This window comes from Canis lupus, chromosome 11 (genome assembly GCF_048164855.1).
Source record: "Canis lupus baileyi chromosome 11, mCanLup2.hap1, whole genome shotgun sequence".
In the NCBI taxonomy this organism is placed as follows: Eukaryota; Metazoa; Chordata; class Mammalia; order Carnivora; family Canidae; genus Canis; species Canis lupus.
Genome location: NC_132848.1, coordinates 44,891,560 through 44,919,209, shown reverse-complemented (window position 1 = coordinate 44,919,209; position 27,650 = coordinate 44,891,560). Strand labels below are relative to the sequence as shown.

Sequence of the window (27,650 nt, the reverse complement as noted above, 5' to 3'; positions counted from 1 at the left end):
AAATTCTGTGAATCAATACCACGGTGGTGGTCACAGCTTGCCTTTGCTCCACGATGTTAGTCAATGAGGAAGACTCAAGATGCTGGGAGGGACTCAGGTGGCTGGAGCGTCTTTGCTCACATGTCTGGGGCCAGACAGGGATAGCTTGAAGTTTGGGCTCAGCTGGAGCACCTACACACATGTCTTGGTCATAGCCCAGCTTTGTACATCCTGATAGCTGGGTTCTGGTTCTGTGGGTTCCAGCATGTGAAGACAGCTAGAAGGAAGGGAGGTAGCTTTTTGTAACCTAACCCCAGACATCACAGGGATTCACTCTCATTACATTGTACTGGTTGAAACTAGCCAGCTAAGAATTAGGGGCAGGTGAGATAGACTCCACCTTTTCATGGTACATAATTGGACCATGGATGGAGAGCCCCAACAGCCCCATTAGCTTTGGTAGACCCAAGTGCATTGCTCAAGTGGGCAGAACTGTCACCTGGGATTCTTCCAGAAGAGCAAAAGCCCCGGGTTGACTTTCATCACTCCCACTGGGTGGGCCTCACTGAACGGAATCTAAGAATCAGTGCCCCTTTCTGTAGGGATTGTGGTGCAGGACTTTCAAGTGACTTTCAAAGCCACAAAGACAGGATCAGAAACTTGTTCTCCATTTCCTACCTTCTAGCACAGTGGCTGGCATATCCCATCACCTGGATTTAGTGCTGAGTTGTGATTCTTATTTCACTGAGGTTGCCTCTGCTCCGTTGTTTTAATTACAGGCTGTTATTTCATTTAAAAAATCAGCGATAGGATTAAGGGTACTGTCATTTTAAAAGCCAGACTCCTGGCCTGAAAACTCGTCAGTGAATCAGAGGACAAATGTTCCCATTGTGCTGGTTAAAAATAGGAGCTATGGAAAAAGTGACAGAATGAGATGAATGCCATTAAAGTGTAATTACATTTACTGTAAATGTGAGCCTTGGGAAGAGTCTATTCTAGTCAGAGAAGCTGTACCAGATCCTGGAACGTGGAAAACCCAAGGCCTCTGCTGATAACTGCTTTTATGTTTTGAATTTTTATAGTGTGTATAGTTACAGATTGATCTTACTGTCCGTTAGCCTTGTTAGGGGTATTAGAAAGAACTACGTCACTTCAAAGGAAAGTAAGAACCATATAGTTCACCTTGAATCTCAGAATGTGGGTTTCCCATTGTTCTCACAGGTGATGTTTCTATGTATCTATATTTCATATATCTATCAATCTGTATGCCTATGTGTTTCTGTATGTCTATCTCCTGCCTCAGCAGTCAAGTGTAGTAGCTGGATTTGACATATTTGAAACATAGGGTTTAATTGTTTGTTTGCTTATGAAGATAGCTCCTGTTTTTCTGATTTTAAAACAATGTATTCTTGCCATGTAAAAATATTAAAAATATACAAAAAAGTAAACTATCATAAACACGTAGGTAAGTTTTAATGAACATCCTTTCTAGTCACAGTGTTTGGATTTAGAGCTGGTTCTGACATTTTTGTTGCTGTTGTTAAAGCTTACTCGGGACATATTTTAGTGATAAGATAGCATTACATCTTGATGTCTGGTGGCTAACTGGTATTCCATAGGGTCAGTATACCATAGCTGATGTATTTAGTGATGACACTAGGTGTCATAATGAGCCAAGTATTATTTTGGTCCATAGCTAAAAATTATTCCTTCACGTAATTGAAAGACAAATGGTATCAAGTTTATATAAGCTTGATTGGAGAAGTAGAAGGGAAAAAATGGCTGAAGGAAACAGAGACTAAAAAGCAGGACTGGGTTCTCTTTCTCAGTCTCCTTCCCTAGCATCCTTCCTCCAGTAGGAGGAGGCATAAAGGAAGCCAGAGTGGCTTTAGGTACAGTGAACATTCCTTTCCAGGAATGTTGGCTGAAGCCAGAAATAATATTGGGACAATACCCTGAAACTTGGAACCCAAGTTAGCTTTAAAGAGAATGATAAACAGGATGATGTTACAACGTAGCTCAGGTAATAGGGTTTCCATTTCTCTCAGAAGCTGCTCTTCTTCACACTGGGTCCATGGCCATTGGAGCTTCAGTGTCCTTCATTTCTCCCTAGGATGGTGTAACGTTAATGACAATACTGACTCTCTGTGGTGGTGAGCAGCACTTGATGCCTCTGGCCTAAAACCCCTCAAGAGTAGGTACTGACCAGCTTCTAAATGTCCCCTGCACTCACTTGGTCCCTGGCACATAGCTGGCACTCAGAAGGCCTTTGCTGGAACAAAAGGAAATGCATTTAGGGTAATTATGCAGATTCTGTTGGGTCTGCAATGGAGACTAGTCACCACTAGGTGTCATAATGAGTCAAGCAAAATTTGGGCTCAAAGCTAAAAATTACGCTTTTCCTGTATTCATTCTTATGCATGCATGCATTTACTTTTTCAGCAACCATGTGTTGAGTGTTTACTGCATGCCATGCACTTTGCGGTATTGGAAATCATGCCATCACTGAGCTCCTGGACCTGGTTGGCAAGAAAACCACAGTAGGTGCTGAGACAGGGGTAGAAACCAAACCCTGTGAAGACACACAGCCTGATTTTGCTTGAGTAAGGTGAGTGGCTTCTGAGAGAGATGGCTTTGAAAATGAGTTTTGAAGGATAAGGACAGGTAAGAAGTTCAATTCATTATTTCAAAAATACTTTCTTTTGGGGAATTCAGGGCAGAAGGGTGACCTCAAAGCTGGTCCAGGTTTTATTCTTGTTGAGGACTGAGCTTTTGAGCTTATCAGAAATTTTTGGCAGAGGTATGCTTTTAGTTCCTTTTTTACTGTCTAGATGTATGTTGCAGTTCAAAGTTAAGATTTCTAAGTTTTCACACTATCAGTAAGACTACATTGGGCCCTAATCATTATCAGGAAACAGTGAAAGTTAGTTGGTTTGGAGAGAGTTGTGTGGTCAGCCGGCTCAGGCTGGGACCTGGTGTCAGTACTGGGCTAGGCCAGGATCCCGGCCAGGGACCCGGTAACCTGCGGTGGGACTTATCTAAGGGCTTGGTCCTGCCAAAGATTGACACTGTGTTGGATGAAAACAGAAGGTGCTTGGTAACACTGAGGGCCTGGGGCTTAGGCCTAAACCCCAAAGCAGTTAAGTTCATTCCTGGGGACCCTGTGTCAGTGAGAGAGAGAAGTCTCCAGACCATCCCACCTTCCTTCAGGTGTATCTCAAGCCTGAGTGTCTGTGACAGGATATAGCCCAGTCTGCTGGTGAGACCCATCTACCTTTCCTAGATACAGGCTGACTCCTTTGTGATGTAGGGAGCCTGCTTATATTCCATTCCCAGCTCCTGAACCCCACACTGGGTTCCTGCAAGCAGAGCTTTTGGCCAGAGCCATGAGAGCTCCCAATCTAGATTGTTCCCAACAAGATGGTTGCCCAGGCTGTGTGTGAACCTTTTTGGTAACAAGGAACTTGCCAAGACAGCCCATTCTATTCAGTACACATGGTTCTTTTTTTAAGTTGTGGTAAGATACACATAACATAACATTTACTATTTTTTAAGTATACAGATCTGTGGATTAAGTACATTCACATTGTTGTGTAATCATCACCACGGTCCATCTCCAGAACTTTTATCTTCCTAAATTGGAATTCCATGTTCATTAAACACTGCCTCCCATACCCCCTCCACCTAGCCCCTGGCAACCACCATTCTGCTTTGTGTCTTTATGGCGTGACTATTCTAGTATCTCAGGTAAGTAGAATCATACATGTTCTTTTGTACCTGGCTTATTTCACCTAGCATAAGTTTCATCCATATTGTAGTACGGGTCAGAATTTCTTGCTTTCTAAGACTGAATAATATTCCATGGTATGTATAGACCACATTTTCTTTATCCATTCCTTTGTCAGTAGATACTTGGGTTGCTTTCACTTTTGGCTACTGGGAATAATGCTGTTATGAACATTGGTGTACAGATATCTGTTTGAGTCTCTGTTTTCAGTTCTTTTTTTTTTAAGATTTTATTCATTTATTCATGAGAGACACAGAGAGGCAGAGATACAGGCAGAGGGAGAAGCAGGCCCCTCGTGGGGAGCCTGACACAGGACTTGATCCAGGCACTCCAAGACCATGTGCTAAGCCTATGGCAGGTGCTCAACCACTGAGCCACTCAGGCATCCCTCTTTTCAGTTCTTTTGAATATATACCCAAAAGTGGAACTGCTGGGTTATATCATAATTATATATTTAATTTTAGGAGTAAATGCCATCCCATTTTCCACAGCGGCTGTACCATTTCACATTTCCCCCCAAGCAAGAAGCAAGGATTACATTTTCTTCACATCCTCACAACACTTGTTATTTTCAGTTGTGCAAATCGTTCTTTTAATTGAGCCCAGATCCAGTACCCTCCACCTTCTCCTACCATTGCTCCAGGTTGTGAGCTACCTAGGCTAAATCTGCTCTTCATGCTGTAAGAACGCCCATTCGTGTGTTACTGGAAAGTGCTCCAGATGGTCTGTGTTCCTGGAAGGTCCCTCAGGACTGGGGACAGATAGCTCGATGTAATCTGATCCTCACAGAGTGATGGAGGACTATAGCTTCCTTTGTCCTGGGCGTTTTGCTTATGTTTTTGCAACGTTTGCATTTGTTTTGCCAATAGCCTGGCACCTGCTGGCTCATATGGATCTGTATCAATTAAGATATCCAGGCCTTTTGAATAGGAGCAGTTGTTAGACCAGGTAACTCCCAAACCCACCTCATAAAATTTGATTCCTTGTACTTTATGAAGCAATTCTGACATGCACAGAGGTACATAGGTAACGAGTGTTACATTTGTGTAAACTTTGAGGCATGGTAATCAAATGAATGCTCGTGAAATTGCCATCAATACAAGAACTATAATATTACCAATACATTTGAAACTACTGTGTGCTTCTTCCCTGTCCTATATCCATTTCACTCTCAGAAGTAGCCTCTCTGAGTATTTTTTTTCATTATTTTGCTCATTTAAAAGTAGCTGCTCTATGCCTATATGTATCATTTAACAATATATCATACTGTTTTACTGGTTTTTAAGCTTTGTAAATATGTTGTCTATTGCAACTTCTTTTCCCACTCAAGTTTATGTTTCTGAGGTTCAGCCATGTAATTGTGTGTGGTTAGAATTCACTCATTTTTATTGCAGTGTCCTATTCATTTGTACGTTTCTACCACATTTTGCTTACTTATCCTATTTTATCAATGAGCATGTAGGTTATTTCCAGTTTGCAGCTGTTGCAAACAGTGCTGCAGCTAGGTACCTATCTATTTCTCCGCAACTCCAAATCCACGCATCTCTGCCTTGCTTTGAGATGCTGGAGCTGGACCCTGTAAACATTTTCTTGTTGTTAGATTTGTCAGTAGACGGTTCTGGAAATACATTGGAGAAGGAAGAGGCTCTTACTTTTGTTGCAGGTGCTTTCTCCTTTCTAGCCCCTATGGCATAGTTGCCAGTGGCGTGTGTGACACCCTGGGGCTCTTACCTTCCACCAAGATATGCTCACACCCTGGGAGGCATCCTGCTTTCCAGCCTTGGCCCAGGCTGTGTACTAGAAGTGGCTCAGAAAACCCCATGAACACCATCTCCCTGAGGTCTGAGACCCAGCCAAGTTGGCTCCTTGCTTGGAGTTCTCGCTTAGCCCTACAGTATTCTTTAGAGCTCTTTTATCCCTTCTCAGTAGTAAATCTCTTGTTACTAGTTAATACACTTCTATGTTGCACTTTTCCTGTTCAAATTACTGATGTGCTTTCTGTCTCCTGTTTGTACCCTGAGTGATAGAATTCGCACATGGATTCTTTGGTGCCTGAGGACTAAGGGAGGGAGACCGTAGCTGGTGATGGTGGATGTGGGGTCCCAGTGTCAGACTGGCTCATCTCACTGCCTCTGTGCCCTTGGAGCTGGTAGCTGGTACCATCAGGCTGGCTTTGAGCTTCAGCCTCAAGAAATACAGGCTTATTGTTGGTTTTAAACCTCAATCGCTACTATAAAATCATCCTCCAAAAATGATTGTTTTGAATTTCCAACTTTTACAAATACCCTCATCTGTTGCTAATATATGAGATTCACAACTCACTGAATTGTTGTGGTCAGTCGGTAGAATTCTGGAAGCATTAGCCTGGGTGGCCCAGCCATGCTCAGTTTTCATCATCATTTGAACAATACTCTACTCAGTCTCACTGCCTGCCACAGTCGAGAGAGGAGAGGATTTCCAAATAGTCTTTTCTTGTAGGAAACCCAGGGAAATGATCTCTTGGACAGAAATCTCCTCTCACTTTGCTTGGGGTTAGGAGCTCTGATGTCACCAGCTGCTCTTGAAAACTTTTTTCATCCAAATTTTTGTTCCTTGTCAGCATAAGTACCCAGACAGCTTACATATAGCCCAAAATCCTTTTAGAAATTAGCTCCAGCACCCAGGCTCTGATGTCTGACAGATCTGAATTTGTATCTTAGCTTTGCCCTTTCTACCTGAACTGGTTGCTTTGCTTTCTGAGTCCTCATTTCCCTAGAGCAGAAATAATAACAGGGCCAACTTTCTAGATAAGGATGTGGATACAAGACAATGAATGTAAAATGCTTGTGGGGCATTGTGTCTGGTTTGACTATGGAGGTGTGGGGTGGGTGGGTAGGTGTTGAGTGCCCAGTGTCCAGCATCCAGGAACGGAATTTGACTAGTTGGGAAAACAGGCTTTTTTTTTTTTCCAAGTTATCTTTTATTTATACAAAAAGGGCATATTTAGCAAAAGACACTGAAAAAAAAGTCTCTATGGCCCAGGAGACAAGGCAGGGAGGTGACAGGCCTAGGGAGGCCTTGCTAGGGGAGGAGTCTGGGAAAGGTGGTGACAAATCCTGGGTAAGTGCTGAGTGGTGGGGGCCACAGAAAGGAGCAAGCTCCAGTTGGATCAACACTGTTGGCAGGTCATGGGTGGGACTCACGGTGACCTCACTGCTAACTCTTGAAAGAGTCCCAGTCAAGTGCTGTTGGCTGGAGTGAGAGCTGCCCCTTGGTCCCTGGAGGGCACCCACCAAGGGACACAGGACAGGAAGCCCAGGTTGGGAAGTGCAACTCGAGGTGAAGGCCAGGCAGAAGCAGGTGCTCTGCAGTGGCCAGGAAAGGCGCCAGGTATAGTTCTGTCAGTGAATTATTTTTTCATTAACATTTTCATTGAAAAAAAGAAAGAAAAACTTTTCAACCTAGGCACATGCCTAGATTTGTTCAAAGTGGACAGTAAGGGCATTTTATTGTTCATTCTGCTTTTCCATATGTTTGTAAGATTTTGCAATAATAGAATACAAAGTTATCTGCCCAATGTCCACAATAGCCAAACTGTGGAAGGAGCCTCGGTGTCCATCAAAAGATGAATGGATAAAAAAGATGTGGTTTATGTATACAATGGAATATTACTCAGCCATTAGAAACGACAAATACCCACCATTTGCTTCAACGTGGGTGGAACTGGAGGGTATTATGCTGAGTGAAGTAAGTCAATCGGAGAAGGACAAACAGTGTATGTTCTCATTCATTTGGGGAATATAAATAATAGTGAAAGGGAATATAAGGGAAGGGAGAAGAAATGTGTGGGAAATATCAGAAAGGGAGACAGAACATAAAGACTCCTAACTCTGGGTAATGAACTAGGGGTGGTGGAAGGGGAAGAGGGTGGGGGGTGGGGTGAATGGGTGACAGGCACTGAGGGGGACACTTGACGGGATGAGCACTGGGTGTTATTCTGTATGTTGGTAAATTGAACACCAATAAAAAATTAATTTATTAAAAAAAAACAAAGTTATCTGCCAAATAAAAGAAAGATTCTTTTGAAAATTTGTTAGTCATTTTCATCTTTCATGATAAATTCAATGAAACTGAATTTGTTAGTCATTTTCATTTTTTCATGATAAATTCAGTGAAACTGAATTTAATGCTTTTGCTTTTTAAAAAGCTATGTATTAAAATGCCATTTTACATGATTATTTCCAGAAATCTGTTCTTCTGCATGTAGGTTTGGGTAACCTCTGGTATAACATTCACACACACACACACACACACACACACACACTTTTTTTTTGTATATTTTTTATTGGAGTTTGATTGCCAACATATAGTATAACACCCAGTGCTCATCCCGTCAAGTGCCCCCCTCAGTGCCCATCACCCAGTCACCCCAACCCCCCACCCCCACCCACCTCCCCTTCTACCACCCCTTGTTCATTTCCCAGAGTTAGGAGTCTCTCTTGTTCTGTCATCCTCACTGATATTTTCACTCATTTTCTCTCCTTTCTCCTTTATTCCCTTTCACTATTTTTTATATTCCCCAAATGAATGAGTCCATATAATGTTTGTCCTTCTCCGATGGACTTACTTCACTCAGCCTAATACCCTCCAGGTCCATCCACGTTGAACCAAATGGTGGGCATTTGTCATTTCTAATGGCTGAGTAATATTCCGTTGTATACATAAACCACATCTTCTTTATCCATTCATCTTTCGATGGACACCGAGGCTCCTTCCACAGTTTGGCTATTGTGGAGATTGCTGCTACAAACATTGGGGTGCAGGTGTCCCGGTGTTTCACTGCGTCTCTATCTTTGGGGGTAAATCCCCAGCAGTGCAATTGCTGGGTCGTAGGGTAGCTCTATGTTTAACTCTTTGAGGAACCTCCACACAGTTTTCCAGAGTGGCTGCACCAGTTCACATTCCCACCAACAGTGTAAGAGGGTTCCCCTTTCTCCACATACTCTCCAACATTTGTTGTTTCCTGTCTTGTTAATTTTCCCCATTCTCACTGGTGTGAGTGGTATCCCATTGTGGTTTTGATTTGTATTTCCCTGATGACCAGTGATGCAGAGCATTTTCTCATGTGCTTGTTGGCCATGTCTATGTCTTCTTTGGTGAAATTTCTGTTCATGTCTTTTGCCCATTTCATGATTGGATTGTTTGTTTCTTTGCTGTTGAGTTTAATAAGTTCTTTTTTTTATCTTTTTTATTTATTTTTATTTTTTTTAGGGTGGAAAACATGTCTTCTTATTTTGGCATTCTTTTTTTTAATTAATGAATTAATTATTTTAAATAATAAATGTATTTTTTATTGGTGTTCAATTTGCCAACATACAGAATAACACCCAGTGCTCATCCTGTCAAGTGCTCCCCTCAGTGCCTGTCACCCATTCACCCCCACCCCCCGCCCTGCTCCCCTTCCACCATCCCTAGTTCGTTTCCCAGAGTTAGGAGTCTTCATGTTCTGTCTCCCTTTCTGATATTTCCTACCCATTTCTTCTCCCTTCCCTTCTATTCCCTTTCACTATTATTTATGAATGAGACCATATAATGTTTGTCCTTCTCCGATTGACTTATTTCACTCAGCATAATACCCTCCAGTTCCATCCACGTTGAAGCAAATGGTGGGTATTTGTCGTTTCTAATGGCTGAGTAATATTCCATTGTATACATAGACCACATCTTCTTTATCCATTCATCTTTTGATGGACACTGAGGCTCCTTCCACAGTTTGGCTATTGTGGACATTGCTGTAATAAGTTCTTTACAGATCTTGGATACTAGCCCTTTATCGGATATGTCATTTGCTAATACCTTCTCCCATTCTGTAGGTTGCCTTTTAGTTTTTTTGACTGTTTCTTTTGCTGTGCAGAAGCTTTTTATCTTGATTAAGTCCCAATAATTCATTTTTGTTTTTGTTTCCCTTCATAGATGTATCTTGCAAGAAGTTGCTGTAGCCAAGTTCAAAAAGGGTGTCGCCCATGTTGTCCTCTAGGATTTTGATGGAATCTTGTCTCACATTTAGATCTTTCATCCATTTTGAGTTTATCTTTGTGTATGGTGTAAGAGAATGGTCTAGTTTCATTCTTCTGCACGTGGCTGTCCAATTTTCCCAGCCCCATTTACTGAAGAGACTGTTCTTTTTCCAGTGGATAGTCTTTCCTGCTTTGTCAAATATTAGTTGAACATAGAGTTGAGGGCCCATTTCTGGGTTCTCTATTCTGTTCCATTGATCTATGTGTCTGTTTTTGTGCCAGTACCATACTGTCTTGATGATCACAGCTTTGTAGTACAACTTGAAATCTGGCATTGTGATGCCCCCAGATATGGTTTTCTTTTTTAAAATTCCCCTGGCTATTTGGGGTCTTTTCTGATTCCACACAAATCTTAAGATGATTTGTTCCAACTCTCTGAAGAAAGTCCATGGTATTTTGATAGGGATTGCATTGAATGTGTACATTGCCCTGGGTAGCATTGACATTTTCACAATATTAATTCTTCCAATCCATGAGCATGGAATAGTTTTCCATCTCTTTGTGTCTTCCTCAATTTCTTTCAGAAGTGTTCTATAGTTTTTAGGGTATAGATCCTTTACCTCTTTGGTTAGGTTTATTCCTAGGTATCTTATGCTTTTGGGTGCAATTGTAAATGGAATTGACTCCTTAATTTCTCTTTCTTCAGTTTCATTGTTAGTGTATAGAAATGCCACTGATTTTTGGGCATTGATTTTGTATCTTGCCACACTGCCAAATTGCTCTATGAGTTCTAGCAATCTTGGGGTGGAGTCTTTTGGGTTTTCTATGTACAGCATCATGTCATTTGAAAAGAGGGAGAGTTTGACTTCTTTGCCAGTTTGAATGCCTTTTGTTTCTTTTATTGTCTGATTGCTGAGGATAGGACTTCTAGGACTATGTTGAATAGCAGTGGTGAGAGTGGACATTCCTGTCGTGTTCCTGGTCTTAGGGGAAAGGCTCCCAGGGTTTCCCCATTGAGAATGATATTTTCTGTTGGCTTTTCGTAGATGGCTTTTAAGATGCAGAGGAATGTTCCCTATCCCTACACTCTGAAGAGTTTTGATCAGGAATGGATGCTGTATTTTGTCAAATGCTTTCTCTGCATCTATTGAGAGGATCATATGGTTCTTGTTTTTTCTCTTGCTGATATGATCAATCACATTGATTGCTTTACAAGTGTTGAACCAACCTTGCATCCCGGGGATAAATCCCACTTGGTCATGGTGAATAATCTTCTTAATGTACTTTTGGATCCTGTTGACTAGTATCTTGTTGAGAATTTTTCCATCTGTGATCATCAGGGATATTGATCTATAATTCTCCTTTTTGGTGGGGTGTTTGTCTGGTTTTGGAATTAAGGTGATGCTGGCCTCATAAAATGAGTTTGGAAGTATTCCATCCCTTTCTATCTTTTGGAACAGCTTTAGTAGAATAGGTATTGTTTTTCTTCTTTAAACGTTTGATAGAATTACCCTGGGAAGCCATCTCGCCCTGGACTTTTGACACACACACAATTTTTAAGTTTTTTTTAGGTGGTGGGCTGTGGGGTAATTGCACTTTTCTATTTTTTTCCTATTTTTTGAATAGTTTTACAGAAATAAGGTGAAATTTAGTAAATACATAGAAGTAGAAGTCAAAAAAAGCCTTTTCTTGTGGAGGCCAAGGCAGCTGGACTAGCAGAGTTTGAGAGACCTTGGAGTCCGTGGACAGGAGATTCTTGGGTAGGTGATTTGGAGGTGGCCATGAGGAGCAGGGACATTAGGCAGTGGCTTTGAGGACGTCAGGATCACCCACCATGTGTTTCCCTGGACCAATTCTCAAGTGCATTTTCTGCACTTAAAGCCCACAGCCACGTGGTGCTGTCACACAGGGAAGTGGCCGGTGAGGGTGTGATCTACCAGGGAACTGTGCCGGCCCCCTCTGTGGGCATGTTTCCTCTTATAGCCACTCGCCCTGTAGAAGACGGGGGCAGTGGAGAGCTTCAGAGAAGCTTGGGAAATGGCAAGAGCAGGGAGCAGCATCACAAGAGGCTTCTACTTGCCTCCTTTCCTAACAAATCTTGATATACTCTGTCTTTTTTTTCACACGGGTTGCTTGTGCTTAACTTGGTAGTCACCTGTAAACTTAATCTATTTAACAACAGTGTCCTATACTTATTTGGTGCCTTGACCATCTGAAAGCACCTTCATGGCTGACACTACATTTAACACAGCATCCATACGACCCTGCAATATACCCCATCTTGCAAGAGAGGAATTAAATTTCAGAAAGATTAAGCATTCCACGGAGTTGAGCAGAAGCAAGTCTAGAGCATAAATTACTTGACTCAAACAAATGGCAAAATGTTTCTCATGTTGAATCTAATCCTTTAAATCTTTTCTTTGCTCTGTTTCCTTTGCTTGGAATATTCCTCTCCCAGTTGTCTGCTAAGTTCTGCTCAGAGCCCAACTCTTTTAGGCCAGTCTCTTCTCTCCCATCTCTCATGGGTTTAGGAATCTGATGAACCAGCTTGTGAATGTGGGTTCTGCCCCTTAACTGTGGAGGTTGCCTGATTTCTCCAAGTTTCCATCTCCCTTGATGAAAAAGGGGAGTGATAAGCTGACCTGGGGATGGGTTATGTTCAACAGAGTAGGGTGGTCAGCTGGTGTGCTGTCTGGCCCCTATCAATCAGAACCTGCTGGGAGGTTTGGGAAGGCAACGTCAGCTCAAACCTGTCCCTGCACAGAGAATTAAACCACAGGTGTGCGCACCAAGAGGGCCTGGGACTCTTCATCCCTCTCTGAACTGCTAGGTCTTCATCTGCCACTTGGTGTTGAAATCTCTTTGTCATTGTCTCTCAAGCAGGTAACAAATGCCTGGATGTGAGGGGCTCTGGCTTTTCCCTCTCTGCTTCCTTGGAGCTTGGGAAAGTGATTTCACATGGTAGAGTATGGTTGTCAAGCACTAGGTTTTGTTTGTTTCTTATTCTCTCTCCTAAGTTCACAAATAAGCAGTAAACTCTCTGAGTCCTTAGAACTGAACTTGGAGCCAAGGCCACAATAAAACCTATTCAAGCGTCCAAGAGCCTTTCTTCCCTTATGCTGTTGAAGCAGAACAAAGCTTTGTCCTATGCGCTCTACCGACCTTAGTATCACATCTGTCTAAATGCTGAAGTGTTTTCCAGCACCAGCTGGTTTGCTGACTCCCCTTTCCATGGCAACCTCTCTGCCCATCGCTGGCATGGGGGGCTTTATTACTCCTGCCTACCATCATGGACTGGTTACTCTGCATGTGGAATGAGGTGGGCAGCCCACCCCTGTGTGTGACACCTGCACCCCAAGGAAGAGAACCCAGGCTGAGGCTCACCAAGTCTTGGGGTCTTGCTTGGACAGGAATACAGGCTCATGAGTCTGGACAAAGGGTCTGGGGGATGCTCCTGTCAGCTTCATACAAGCTCCTGGAAGACAGAAACACTCAATGGGTTAGGAAAGGTGGCAAAGGGGAGGGCTTTGCCCACTCTCTAGGCATTTAGGAGTCCCTCTCTGGGCCAGCAAGGACTACAGGAAAGAGTGCTAGGGGTGGAGGGAGCCAGGGCCACCCCACCAGGCAAAGGGAGGGTCTGGCTGAAGCTGAGAGCAGTTGAGACTGCTCTCTCTGTTGGACTAGCTAGTTAGAAAAAGTGCAAGGGTGGTTAGGGGAGGAACTTTTCACCCCAGCCAGGAAGCTCTGAGTACACCATGCTATGAATGGGAGGACTCAGATATAGGTGTGAGAGCCAGTGAGTGCCCATGGCCTAGGCTCTCTGGATCCATGAGTTCCTAGACTTGCCATATACTAACACTGCAGGCCGCTGAGGAAATCAGTAGAACAGTCTAACTTCTAACAGTTGAGGACAGAGTTTCAGAAAGGGACTTGCCCAAGGTCACACAAGGCTAGCCCGTAATCACATCTCCTTGCCTTCCCATCTGCTCCCTTTCTTGCCTCCCACCTCCCCCCACCCTGCCCCCTTTCCCCTTTCTCACCCACCCTCCTCATGTTCCATTGTTTCTGTGGGTACTGAGCTGAGAGCCCAGTACTTTAGCCTGGGAACAGATAGCTGCAGAGAGCAGGCAGTAGGTGTGGGAGCTGAGGCCTGAGGTGCTGGGGCCAGGTATAGCCAGGTAGAGGGAGGGACTGCTGTCCTGTGGGCAGTAGCCTGCTGCTGTTTCCCAGTGGTCCTCAGAATCACAGACTTTGTCAAGGGGTTCCAGGAAGGCATTTTGGACAAAGTCTTCACAACATGGTAAAAAGCCAGCAACTCCTAGAGCATCCATTGGAGTATCCATTCTGGTTGCCTCTGGCAATAACAGGAACAGGTAGGCTTATCTAAACCACAGCCTTCCTTCACTTGAGGAAACTGCTTATCTCTGGCTTAGACTGCCAGGTTTCCACATGCCCACCAAAGCCTATCTAGGTGCTTCTCAAAATCAACACACTCCAGACCCAGCCACCCAACCTCCTCTCTGTGCCATTCCCAGGAGATCCACATCTTTCTGATAACCCAGGGGGTTTGAGCCACCTCACTCATCTCTGAGTTTAGAGATCTCACTTCATTGTCTCACGTTTGCTCGGTTCCTCTCTATCCCAGTGCCTCCACATTCATTCAGATTCACATCCTTCTGTCTTGGATTACTTCCATTTCCTTAAATGCCTCCTGCTTCCAGTTTTGTCTCCTTGCAATCAATCTCCGTAGCCAGAGGGTGAGTGTTTTGACACACAATCCCCATTATGTTGCTCTTACTCTCTGGCCTCCCCACACCTTTCCTCTCTGGGCTCCAGGGGCACTTCTCTGGAAAACAGTCCTGCCTCTGCAGCTGGACCCACCTGACCATGGCATGACTCACTATGTGTGTCACACTGCTTTGTCATTGCCTGTTTGTTCCATGTCCCTTCCCATCAGGGAGGGCCTAGAAGGCAGAGGCAGGTCCTTGTCATCTTTGTGTCTGACTTGGAGTAGATGCTCAACAGTATCAACCAGAGGAGTGATGGAGCCAGGATGAGGACCTGGAGGAAGGCCTGTTCTTGGAGGCTGGGGCAGTGTGTGAAGCCAGGCATCTTCCACTGGGTCCCATGGGCTTCTTTCTCACTTGATATGGGTAGTGTGGCTCCCTCTAAACATCTTCCCTGACAGATGCAGGCTCTCTGGCCACTGTTTCAGGCACACATTTTTTTTTTTTCCTCTCGGGTGCATGGAAGGAAGGAAGGAGAGAAGGAAAAAGGAAGAGAGAAAAAAGAAAGGATTGAATGATTGAAAGAAGGAAGGAAAAAGGCATTTCTGTGCTCTGGCTTTCTAGTTTCCTAGCCTTCTTGTAGTCAGAAGATGTCAGGTGTTTAGGCCACATAGGGCTTTCAGGTGCCCTGAGTACTTTTGCCTTTGTGGGCTCTCTCCTATATAGAAGAAATATTTAAAATTATATGTTATAACTGCATTATATGAAGGTAAATATAATCCAGGCTGGATTAATTATCTTATATTCATTATCATTGTACTCACTTTTTTTCTGACTTTAAATTAAAATTAAAATATTTCTGTGAGCTCCTCACAGGACTGTAGGCCCTAGGCACCAAATTTCTTGTGCTGGTGGATGTGTCACTGCCCTGTTGGTTTTGGTATGGGGTAGTGTCTGAGCACCTTCAGAGTAACATGCCTCTTCACTGAGGGGTCCCCCTCCCTGGGAAGTGGAGTGGCAGACAGGAGCCCTCACACAGTTCTGAACATAGAGTCAGAGAAAGCAAGGTGGGATGTGTGCACCTAACTGCTGTATATCCAGAAGCATGGAAACAAGCAGATGCCATGAGACCAGCTAGTGACTTGCTCACCATGTGTACACACTCCTGACCTCTGCTGGGAGAGTGGTCACCCAGGTCTCTCTCTACTGTTCCCCAGGCAGGTCATGCACACCTGGACTGCAAACACTGTGCCTGCTCTCCTGCTCCTGCTCTCACATGCAGTTTGTGCCAAGCCACGGATCACTGCAGAGTTCAAACCATATAGATTCGAGTGTGAGACAGAAAGGAACTAATGGTGGAAGCTCCTTTAAATACCTTTTGAGGGGTACCTGGGTGGCTCAATCAGTTAAGTGTCTAACTCTTGGATTCAGCTCAGGTCATGATTCAGCTCAGGGTCATTAGATCAAGCCCCACTTCGGGCTCCACACTTAACACAGAATCTGCTAGAGAGTCTCTTTCCATCTCCATGTCCCTCCATTTCTGTCTCTCCCATTCCCTGTGCATGTTCTCTCTCTCTCTCTCTCTTTCTTAAATAAATAAGTAAAATCTTTAAAAAGAAATTTTTAAAAATCAATACTTTCTGAAAATAAAGCAGGGGGGAAACAAGAGTATAACGAAGGGTGCACACACACTGGAATTGATTAGTTCTTATGATTCCTTCGACTAAAATTGTAGTTTCAAGCTAGTAAATTCTGGTAGGGTCTCCTGAGCAGAGCATTGGACTTGTTAAAACGGCTTCATAGAAAAGGAATTCCTTTTGGAAAGGATGTTTTGGATGAATGGAGGGAGGATGTAATTCTGGAGCCACAGCCATAGTCATGCAACATTCAGTCTTTTCTCTCTGGAAAGGGGATAGTCCTGTCATCATATATGTGCTCAAATCTCTGCTGAGTACATGTAGTGTGTTCAGGAGGTGGGGATGGCTCAGAAGTCAAAATTCCTGTGAGCTCTGCTTCTTTGCTTTGTTGATAATTAAGCAAAGTGACTTTGGCACCCTTATCCCCCATTTTCAATTTAGAGATGACTAACATTAGTATTAAAACAAATGCAAAAAAATAAAAAATAAAATAAAATAAAACAAATGCAGGAGTGGTAAAAGAAGAAAAAATATGCTGGGACAAATTTCCAATTATGTTATCTTTTGGTTTCAATAAATAGTAATGAATCCCAAGTTTGCAACCTTTTACCTGGAAATGAAGTTTGGTGAATCCAAAGGACTGGTTCTCCGATGAGAAGGATAGAAACTAATTCTGCTTCCATATTCATTTTTTAAACATTTCCAAGGAATGAGGATGACTTTTATTTTGTCTTCTGCTATCAGAAGCCCCTTGGTATGGAATCTTCTCTGTAGAGGCTCCACATTGGCAGACACTTTAGGGACCCTGTCCCTCCTGAGGTGCCCATAGCCTGAGACTGCACAGCTGAGACATTGGATCTTGGCCCAGAGTCAGGCTGCTGCCCTTCTCAAAACAGTAGTTATGTGAAGAGCCCATGTGATCTTTGGGTTGGCCTAATGAATCACATAAGCCGTTGTTGAAACCAAGGGTTGTTTTAGAAGATGATCCCATTGCCCCCTCACTCAGCCTAGTGAAGGAGCTACTCAAATGCCACTTGCCCTAGAACAAAAGTGACATTTAATAGACCTAACTGAGGTTTGGTGTCTGGCTTACTGCCCAGGAGTGGCCAACGTTGGCAAGTCCCATAGACAATTGCAGATGACGTCACCACCTCGTGGTCATTGATTAGGCCTTTCCTGACCATGGAGCCAACAGAGACCATATCCAGTTGGGAGGGAACTGAATTGAACTATTGATAGCACCCCAACCAAAAGCTTAGGACCTGGCCAGAAATGAAAAGATCACAGGTGATGAAATCACAGACTTTCAGAGACCCTCATTCCAAAGTCAACAAGTTGCCCAAGATGTAGATAAGGCTGCTTTTCTTTGTTTTGCATTAATATATGTGTTTGAAGAATAAGATCTTCAAAATGCATTATAAATTCCACCCTGATTCCTGTACAAACTGAAACACATCTCCGTGTAGCCGAGCTGGCTCTAACAATCAGATCAAGGGGTGCTTGTTCCTCTTGAAGTTTTATCGACATGAGATGGAACCTAATTTGTTCCCACTTACTCATTTGTATAAATGTTCTCTGATGCCTGAGGACAAGGTAACCTATATCACTGCTATAATCATCTCATATTTTCAAGGCGAGAGACCAGGGCCATTGAAAGCAGTTTATTGTGAATATTGCCATCTGGATTTACTTGGATAAAATCATTTTCTAATGTAGGAGTCTTTTGCCTCAAAAAATTGAAATCGTTTATAAGTCATTCACTTGATTCTGTGATTTTCTGGGTTAGGTCACATGGCCACTGGAATCTAGGGTAGTCATGTTCACCCAAATCAGATTAATTAAATCAAGAATGAAGAAGAGATGGTATATCACTAGAAAACCAGCATGCTGTTTCCTGAAGAAGGTAGAGAGGTTGCTGGTCAGGCCAAAACAATAGAAGTCCACTGAAGTTGGCAAGAAGCAGAGTGGGACTTGTTGCCTCGGCCTTGCTCCTAATCCCATCCTTCAATAGGCAGATACTGTTATGCCAGACTCTGAGGACACAAACTTTGTTCCTTGCTCATTTATTCATTAACAACTGACTCTGGACAAGGTCCTGGGCTAAATACTGCTATAGATGCAAAATAAACCACATGTGGTCCTGGTTTTTAAAGATCTGGGTTCTTTGCATGGCTCATACTCATAGTAGTATCATGAGCCATGAGCCAAGGGTGAAATGATACCTTCCCCCTTGCTGGAATCCCCTCATTTCCTCTTTCAAGTAAAGAGGGATAAAGAAACCTGTCCATTATACAGGAGGCTTCAGATGTTCACTGAGATAATAAGTTGTTCTTGTGACTCATGCAGAAAGGCAGTTTTAGTGACCGTGTGCACTCTGATCATTGTAAGTGGGAAGGGGCAGATGGTGGCAGCACAAGAACATGCTGGATCATCCAGTCATAGTCTCTGTACCCAGAGCTTCACCTGTCCTACCTGTCCCTAGTGGGGCACAGCCATGACCACAGAGTAGGGTCAAACACTGGGTGAGTATTTGCTAGGCCACAACTAGGGTTTTCCCCAACTCCTTCAGTTTTTAGTTCCCTTCATGCCAAACATGTTTTGGATTTCAAAAAAGTCAATGTTTTTTTCTACTAGTGAACTTATTCATGCTCTTTGAACTTCAAGATGGAAAAATCAAAGTCAGAATCCATGTTTCCCAGGAGCTCTTGACCTACTTTTGGGGAAACCAATTCTTGTTGGAAGTACAAACAAGGGAACTGCTTCCAAAGATTTCACACAGTGTGCTGCCAGAAGCATACTGGAAGCTGGGCACTCTGGGGGCCCCTCTGAAAACTAATGCATGAGCAGTCATGTCCAGTCCTACTCTTTGCTGGGTTTTGCCTGCATGGTATCCAGACCAATATTGGAGATCTCATGTGGGACCTGCCAGGTCTCACTTCTCCCAGCCCTGATCCCATGCCTCTCCATGACCTGTCCCTACAGCACAGCTGAGCTCTTCCAGTCTGAGTCTGGGGACACTGGAGGAGCTCCTCATATAGAAACAGGGGATTCTGTGTCTGATTCACCTTGCTCTTCTCTTGGAGCTCAGTCCTAGCAACTGGGCTGCTCCTGCCTTTCTCCTGCTAAGTTCCTACCTTGCAGCCAAGTGGGTAACTGGGCCTTTGTACTTGAACTGCTACCTGGACAATCTCTGTTGCCCCAGACTTTCCTGGACCTGCCGTTGCCTATGTCTCCTGCCCCAGGCCCCAGAAATTGGAGGCTCACTCCTGTACTTCTGCATTTGAGGCCTGCATTTGTCTTTCATCCCAGGAATACATTGAGGTTCTGACACAGTCTATTGGATGCCTATTGGGGCATATCTTTATTCTTACAGCTCCTTCCTATGTTCCAAGGCCAAAGCCAGCAATGTGACCCTCTTCCTGCATATTATACCATTAACGTACTTTGTAATCCCTGATGTTTCCCTGCTAGAGAGAAAAATTAATTTTCACATTTTGTAATTTTCTTTGATAGAATTGAGTGTTTATCACACATACACACACATACAATTTGAAATGGTGCCAGGAAACAACTGACCAGAAAGGTTCACACTTGCTCAGGACACACCTGCCACCACCCATGACCCATTGGCCTTTAGGTGGGAGCACGTTCCACTTCATACTCAGAGGGAGTTAAAATTGTTGCCCTGAGTTAGAATTTCTGGGCTCTAATTTCCAGAAGCTTCTGGGCACTGAGTTTCTGCCTCTGAGATGGAGCTAGCCAGGACTGGGGGTGGGGGTGGGGTTTGTACACATTTTCAGATACACCCACCTCATAGGGTTCCTGTGACATTAAAATAAATAACTCAAGTGGGGCATCAAACCTAGAGCTTGGCATGTAATATGTGCTCAGGTAATGTTGAGTATTGCTACTATCCTTAAGGTAGATACCCACTGCCCAGAGGGGACTTGGGTGAGACTCAGATTGACACTCCCACAAAGCTCCACGTGTTATGTGTCTCTCTGTGGGTGGTTCTTTGAAAGCAGGACTTCCCTCTGTGGGGCATTCCTGGTCTTTTCATATCTGACTCTCTGGCTTATTCCATGGTAGTGGGGACTGTCGGGGGCAGCAGCCTGGGCTGCAGGAAGCCTTCTCATTCTGACTGTGCCATGGCACATAACTCTAGATGTCCCAGGAGCCGGTGAAGCCCAAGAGCTAGAGAGACCGAGTTCAAATCCCAGTCCCACCCCTTCCAGTGGGAAGACCTTGGAGGAATGGCTTCATTCGCCAAGTTCCACCTCCCTGTCTTTAAATGGTACTAACAGCACTAGCCTTACTGATGGTTGAGGTAAAGGAATTACTGGTGACGTGTACAGTGCTTAATTCCAGCTCTGCAACTGAAGCTGCTGCTTGTGGATTATTAAATGGCTTTGCCCTACACATGCTTGTCATTGTCATCACCTGTGACGTCTCTGCAAAGCTCCTTGCTGAGGAGAAAACAAAGGGAAGTCTGTGAGAGAAACCAATATCAGGAAGAAAGTCGTGGAATTCTCTTCAGAAGGTTTTCCATAGCCCAGTCCCACCCTTAGCTCTTAAGGGTCTTTTCCTCATGTCTGTCCGTAGCACACTCCCTTCCCTCCCAGGGACTCGCCGCACTGTTCCGCTCACTGTCCTGCTCACAGTCCTGCTCACATATGCTCTTGGCTGCCTCACTTATTCCTCACAGTCATGCAATAGGGCTGGAAGCTCCTTGAGGACAGGATCCCTTTCAAACAGAACATCCCATACATAGTCTCTGATTTGATCTGCACTACATGTGATAACCTGCATCCCTTCGTTTATGCATGGTATGACTGAATGGTGCCAGGAGCAAAGGGGCCTTGGTTGTTGGCTCAAAGCCATGTAGCTCAAGCTTGTAGGCTAGGACCCCATCTGGTCTCTGACTAGCCTCCTGTCCCAATTAGTAGTTGTCATCATCATCATCTGTTGATAGGACCTCTCATTTACCACTCAATCTGGGACATTTTAAAATGTGAAAGTGGGGGATCCCTGGGTGGCTCAGCAGTTTGGCGCCTGCCTTTGGCCCAGGGCGTGGTCCTGGGGTCCTGGGATCGAGTCCCGCGTCGGGCTCCCGACGTGGAGCCTGCTTCCCCCTCCTCCTGTGTCTCTGCCTCTCTCTCTCTCTCTCTCATGAATAAATAAATAAATAAATCTTAAAAAAAATAAAATGTGAAAGTGGGTGATGTTGATAATTACTCCAGGACAACAGATGCATCCAACTGAGGCTGTCACCTCGTTTATTGAGCAAATACTATTTGAAAGACTCTATGCTAAGCACTTTGCCTGCCTTATGTTGAATTTATTCAATGCTCTGTTAGGTAATTCTATCTATTCCCATTGTTTGGATCAAAATACTGAGGCTTGAGAGGGGAAAGGACTTAGGCCAAGCTTGTATCACCTGTGAGTGGCATAACCAAGATGTCTGTGCCCAGAGCCTGGGCCTGTGACCACATGCTGACCTGCCTTGTGCTCACTTAGTCTTTCACTCAGACATATCAAACACGTGTGAAGTAGCCACATTACACAAGCACTTAGCTAGGTATAGGGGCTTCACAGGTAGTGGAGAATTCTGGGATCCCTTGACAGGCTGGGCTCTTAGTCTGAGAACTTTTTCTTTGTTTAGCTAGCTCTACCTGGACTTCCAGAGCGAATTCAAAATGCTAGTGTGATGCAAGGAGGACTCTGGTCTTAGGCTGTAGGATGTGCTAGTGGCATGGCAGCTTTCACGCTGCCTTGGGTTCAGTCTGGGAGCTGTCCATCTCCAGTTAGTTCCAGGGCTAGGGCTGGGGAGGTCCTTGTCAACACTGTCATCCAGGGGAGCTGGAAATAGTTCAGGCATTTCTCATTCTTGTCCAAAATAGGGATCAACACAGTTGACACTCTGGCCCCCTGTGGGTGCTGTGTGTGTGTTAACCTGGACTGACAGCAGGGGCAGCTCTCTCTGCCTGGGCCATCACACAATGAAGCTGCAGCAGCTCCATGCACTTACCAGAACAAAAGGCACCTGGCAACCCCACGGTTCTGTAGTCTACCTGCTATTCCTCTGGACAAGCTTCTCCCAGCGCCTCTCTTATGCAGCTCTCTTCTCCTCCAGTAACCAAGCAACCAAGGGAGCATGCGTTGGGGCTGTGAGCTCTGCAGTGGTCATGAACACTGCATTTTCTTGAAATGCACTCACCTAAAGTGTCAATGTAAGAGCAGGCAAGCAGGAAAGAAGACACAAAGAAGTACCTACCGCAGTCACATTTAGAAAAAGGGTGGTGTATCAGTGTTCTTCACATTTATATTTCTAAGTAGCTGAAAGTCATCATGATAATTATCACTCCGTTCCTGTCTTCCTGGCACAAGTTTCTAATCACTCTTTGTAACTTTCTAAGACTGGTATACTATTTTAGTTATCATAAAGAACTTCTGTAATCAAAGACACAATCCAAAATGTCATGTGCTTTAGTATTTTGTATTACCAGCCAGTTGTGGGTAGTCTGGGCAATGGTGCTGAGCTACGAGCTGGACAGTAGAAAACTCTGCATCAGGCACGCCTTATTGATACAGAGCATTGAAATACACCACATGAGTTTTACATATGTTCCTCTTTCCTAACTACATGATGATGTGTTACTATGGTTTTCATCAGCAGCACTATAGCCAACATATACATAGCACTGACTCTGTGCCAGGCACTGTCCTAATTCCTTTGTATTTATTAACATATTGAATACTTCCAACACCTTTGTGAAGTAGGGCTTTAGTGAGGATAACAATAGCTGCTTTAAGAAAGAGAAACAAAAACGAAGCAGCTCTAACCGGATTGAAGATTATTTCTCTCTCTTGTGACCGTTTGTGTTCCAAGTTGGAAGGCAAGATGGTCAGGCTGATGGCTCCTCTACTCCTGTCTTCATGTGCCTTCTAAAGTTGCTCTGATCATGGCTACTCGAGCCATCATAGGCAGAGGATAAGAGTGTAGAGGCAGACACCTGCTCTTCCAAGGCCGAACCTAGAAACAACACGAGTCATTTCCACTTATTCAGTGGGAGATGAAGTCACATGGCCATGCTGCAGGGGAGGCTGGGAAATGTGGTAGAGCCCACCAGCACCTGCCACTCCACAAATCCTGTCACAGAGAAGGGAGAGCAGCCGGGGACTTCTGCCACGGAGAGCTATCTTGTTGACATTTTACAGAAGAGGAAACTGAAGGATAGAACAATGAAGAAACTCCTCTGAGAGCATAGATGATCAGTGTGGAGCTGCGATTTATACTCAGGTTGTCTGGCTTTTAGTCCATGCTTTTAATCATTATACGGTATTAGATTTATAATAAAATATTCTTTCAAAAAATACAGATTTTCAAATCTGACCACTCACTATATTCTTCTACCCTAAAGCATCAGAGCCACTCATTTGTCAGTAAAGTACATTGAGATATTTGACATTGGATCAGAGAACTACATATCATCCATACTCTTTAATCTGGAGTGAGAGCCAGGACTCAGCATTCAGAGGCCCAAGGAGCTTGTAGGGAGTGGACAGATAAGGGTCTCCTGAGAGACTGGCCAGTGGGCAAAGCTTGCTCCTCAAGGGCTGGGAGGGGACCTGCTGCTCAAGGCTTGGTACAGAACATCACCTCCTTCTCCTTCAACTCTGGCCAGCAGCACTCCTTCCTGAAGCCATAAGTGACTCGATTGCCACAGCAGGAACTGCTGAGGGGCACAGAAGAACAGACAGCAGCCCAAAGCTGCACAGTTGACACATACTTGAACAAGGCAGGGGTCTGGGGGCATCTGTTCTCCTCGGCAGAATTTTCAGAGATTCTTTGCATCTTAAAGAGCTCACGGTGCTCTCATCAACTTCATCTCATCATGGTCTTGTTTGATATTTCTCTTTTTAACCTTTGTATGCTGTCATCTGTATAGGACTAAGAGATGGAGAAACTTGGAAGTCAGAAAAGCAAAATAGCAATTTATAGATATAAAGGCATTTCCTACATGCTACCTGGAGTAGGAAGATCCCATTAGGCCCATGGTCAGAAGGAAAGGAGGCCAGAGGAGGTTTAAAGAGGCAGCCATAGATCATCAGGGAGCAGCAGCAGGTTTACCCTTCCCAATTTTGGTCCCTTCACCCAGAACACACTACCTCAAGGTCTCTGGACTAATGACAGTGTTCTTCTAAATTGGTTAGTTTTTCCTGCTAAGAGTTGTCAGGGCCAGCATAGTAGATGGCCTGGATTAGTTTAAGCAAACATACTAATCCAGTGATTTATAAGTTTTAGGAGGTTAAGAAACCAGTATTCCCACTGAGTCAAGGACTTACATATTCACACACCTAGGCACGTTGGAAGTTCCTAGACATGTTGAAACCCCATCCATGGGTTCCCTATGTAAGGACTGGGACTCCTCTCCTAAATCTCTCCACCTAGTTTATTTGTTAATTATAACTATGAAAATAGATCGACTCAAATTTTTATCAGTAAGAGAATAGTTAAGTAAGGGCAAATCATGGGATGGAATATTATGTCATAATCAGAATAAGAGATTGTTATTATATATAACAATATGAAAAAATCCCCAAGACAATAATGTTTGAAAAGGAAAATAAAAAATTAGTTCATTTAACTAAAATACATATATTGAGAATCTGTTATGTGCTGGGGCTGTAGTAAGGAATAAAACAGAAGTCCTTCTCCTTGGAGTCTGTGCCACTGGAGCCATGGTTGGAAATGGGGCCAAGAGATGTGGTGGGTCAGCCACACAGGATCATTTGGTTCAGTTCTGAGGCCAGTAACTGGTGGGTAGACTGGGACAGGAACAGGTTCAGGATGGGCAAAATCAAGAGTTCTGCCTTGGACCAGTTTATAGGGCCTGTCAGAGTTCCTGACTGAGATGTCAGGTGGGCAGGGGGTGGTGGAGCTTCAGCCCAGAGGAACATATTGAAAGCCAAGATCTCCTAAGTGCTAAGCAGTGCCGTAGGACTGGGAAAGACCAAAGAGGTAGAGAAATGGTCCCAGACAGAGCCAAGGACTGTCCCTCATTCTGAGGTCACTCATGTAAGGAGGACCCAGAATGAGAGGTGGAGAAGGACCAGATAGTAAGCAGCAAGATAGGAGGAGAGCCCAAAGAGGTCAAGCCCTGGAAACCAAGGGCAGAAAGAGTCTCAAGAGGGAGGGAGTGACCAACAGTAAAGAATTCTGCTGATGCCACTTACATAAGATTATATCCATATAACCATATCTATATTATACCATATATCCATATCCATATATAGATATGTAAATTCATGGAGAGTTCCAGTGAAATACACATTAAGGGTTAACGATTGGGATTGGAGGAGGTAAAGAGAATGCCCTCTTCACGCCCCTGTATCAGGTGTCTGTTGATCACTCACGTCATTCAAAAAGAACAAGTTTAAAAGGGGGGAATATCTCCCACGGAGTGGGTCTCTCCCTGCTTGGGCCTCCTGCCTTCTACATCTCCTTTATAAGGAGGGCTCACAGTGCCCAGCGCCACCTTTTCATCTCACTGTGGGCAACCTTGCCCTGCACCATCAGGCAGCCACCTCTCCTCCTCTCGGACCTGGGGCTGACTCCCTGTTCCAGTACTTTCAGCACATCCCCATTCTGCATTGCATTGGGCCTTACTCCCCTGGCAGCTGTCTTCTTCCAAACTAGTTCAGACAGGCAGGAAAAAGTAATTCCACAATTGGTTGCAGTTCTTTGTGAAGGTATAAATAATATGTGATGCTGTGACATTTGCAACAGACTGCCACATTGATTTGGTTTCGTCTGTGGTGGTGGTTTTATCAATGAGCTTTTTCCTGAGCAATTTCAGACTCTGTTTTGTGCAGATGATTGAAGACATTCTGGAAATTTCTTTCTTTTTGAATGATCTATTCCATCCAACCCTTTGAGGCAAAACAATACAACACACACACACACTCACACACACACACTTTCAATCTCTGTCAAGCTGAGCATCTCAGAGTAAATGAGCCAATTTGTTTTCATTTAAATATGTAAGTAGGAGAAGCAAACCTAATGGCCATGCATGAGAGAATGCAGAGTTGTAAGCTGGAAAAAAATGCAGATGAATTTGTCACATGTCTCATGATAAATGATGTTTGTGCAATTAAACAGAGACAGCCTGGCGGCTGTGAACACCTCAGTGCATTACATTTTTATCTGTAGGGCCGTTACCCTCATGTTTCCTGTCGTAGAATCTAAACATCACAAATCCGTGGAGGAGGGGCACTTTGACTGCAAGGATGCTGAGTTATGCCAAGCAGGACAGAAAAGTAGGTCAGTGGGTCACCTGTGTAACTGAACAGAAGGAAAGTTTGCCTGACCCCTGTAAGGCCAGTGCTCCCAGAGCCCAGGCAGCAACTGGTGGAAACCCTGGATCAAGGGGTTTGGATGTAAAGACAGCTGCATCCTGGGGAGCAAGGAGACCCTTGGCAAAACCAGAGTAAAGCTAGTGTTTAGGTAGAGATGCTGAAAGAGCACAAGACAGGACTGACAGAAGCCAGACATCCATGGCACAGAAAGGCAAAGAGTGCCATGTATGTTTGGTGCCCAGAAGGGTGGGGTGCCCAAATTTGGAGGGCTTACTCCTGTACAGATCTAGACTACTAGATCTAGATTACTTGGAGCTTACTGAAAAACAAGTAGATAAATCATGGTTTAATGCAGCCTTGCAGAGCTATAAGGGTGATCGGGGGGTTATTTAACTCAACCCTGCCACCCAGAGCAGGAATTCATTCCCCAGAACCCCCAGCAGAAGGCCTGAACACCCAGCTCCACCAAACCCAAGGAATAGTGGGTGCTCAGGGATATGTGGGTTCCACTGCTGTCTATCTTGCTGAAGATGAAGTAGGGTGGAGCCTGCAGGGTTTGCCCACCCGCAGAATGGCTGGGGCTTCAGGCTGAACTGAAGAATGTCCCCTTCCTTTCTCACATTCTGTGTTTGACCTTCCCATACAGACATCCCCTATGGAAACCAGCAACAGGGCTCAAGGCCCACTTAGGGACGAAGAATCTGTCCCCTACTCTCCAAATGGCCCCCTGTTGGTCCTGCCTCTGCCCTCGGAGCTACAAGAACTAGTGTCCTTCCTCTCCCACCTGACAAACCCTGAGTCTGAAAAAAAAAAAAAATCCCTGAGTCTGTCTGCCACATGCTCTTTGGTCTTCTCATTGCTCAACCACACTTCTCCTATACATGGCTTCTGGCACCTTCATCATCCTGGTAACCTTCTGGTCTGGCTGTGCCTCTTTTCAGTTCCCCACGTGTGACTTGTATGCATCCAGAGAACCTAGAAGCATTGTCCTTATCTAATTATTACTTCTCCAACCCTAGGAGCATGGATTTTATTTTACAAAACAAACTGGGAACATTTAAAGCTCCAGAATGGGGTTTGGATCAAAACAATGTAAGAAGTTTTGGTGATTCTTCAAGACAGGTTGAGGAAGTCTGGCAGAGTCCCAGGAGCTAGAGAGTTG

General features: G+C 44.3%; 2 long non-coding RNA genes across 4 annotated transcripts in view; one reads left to right on the top strand and one right to left on the bottom strand.

Annotated features, from left to right (window-relative positions):
* LOC140642284 (uncharacterized) lies at nucleotides 1-14,606 on the bottom strand. Of its 2 annotated transcripts, none has more exons than XR_012038772.1 (3): nucleotides 13,807-14,606; nucleotides 13,147-13,237; nucleotides 1-256 (listed from the first exon to the last, which is right to left on the bottom strand). It is a non-coding gene; the product is annotated as an uncharacterized lncRNA (long non-coding RNA). The 2 variants fall into 2 exon arrangements; XR_012038771.1 differs by having other exon boundaries at nucleotides 14,382-14,606.
* The window catches only part of LOC140642283 (uncharacterized), a 121,359-nt gene continuing 96,135 nt past the window's right edge, over nucleotides 2,427-27,650 (top strand). For both annotated transcript variants that reach the window (XR_012038767.1, XR_012038768.1), the window contains exon 1: nucleotides 2,427-2,587. This is a non-coding gene — a long non-coding RNA (uncharacterized lncRNA). The remainder of the gene's footprint in view (nucleotides 2,588-27,650) is intronic.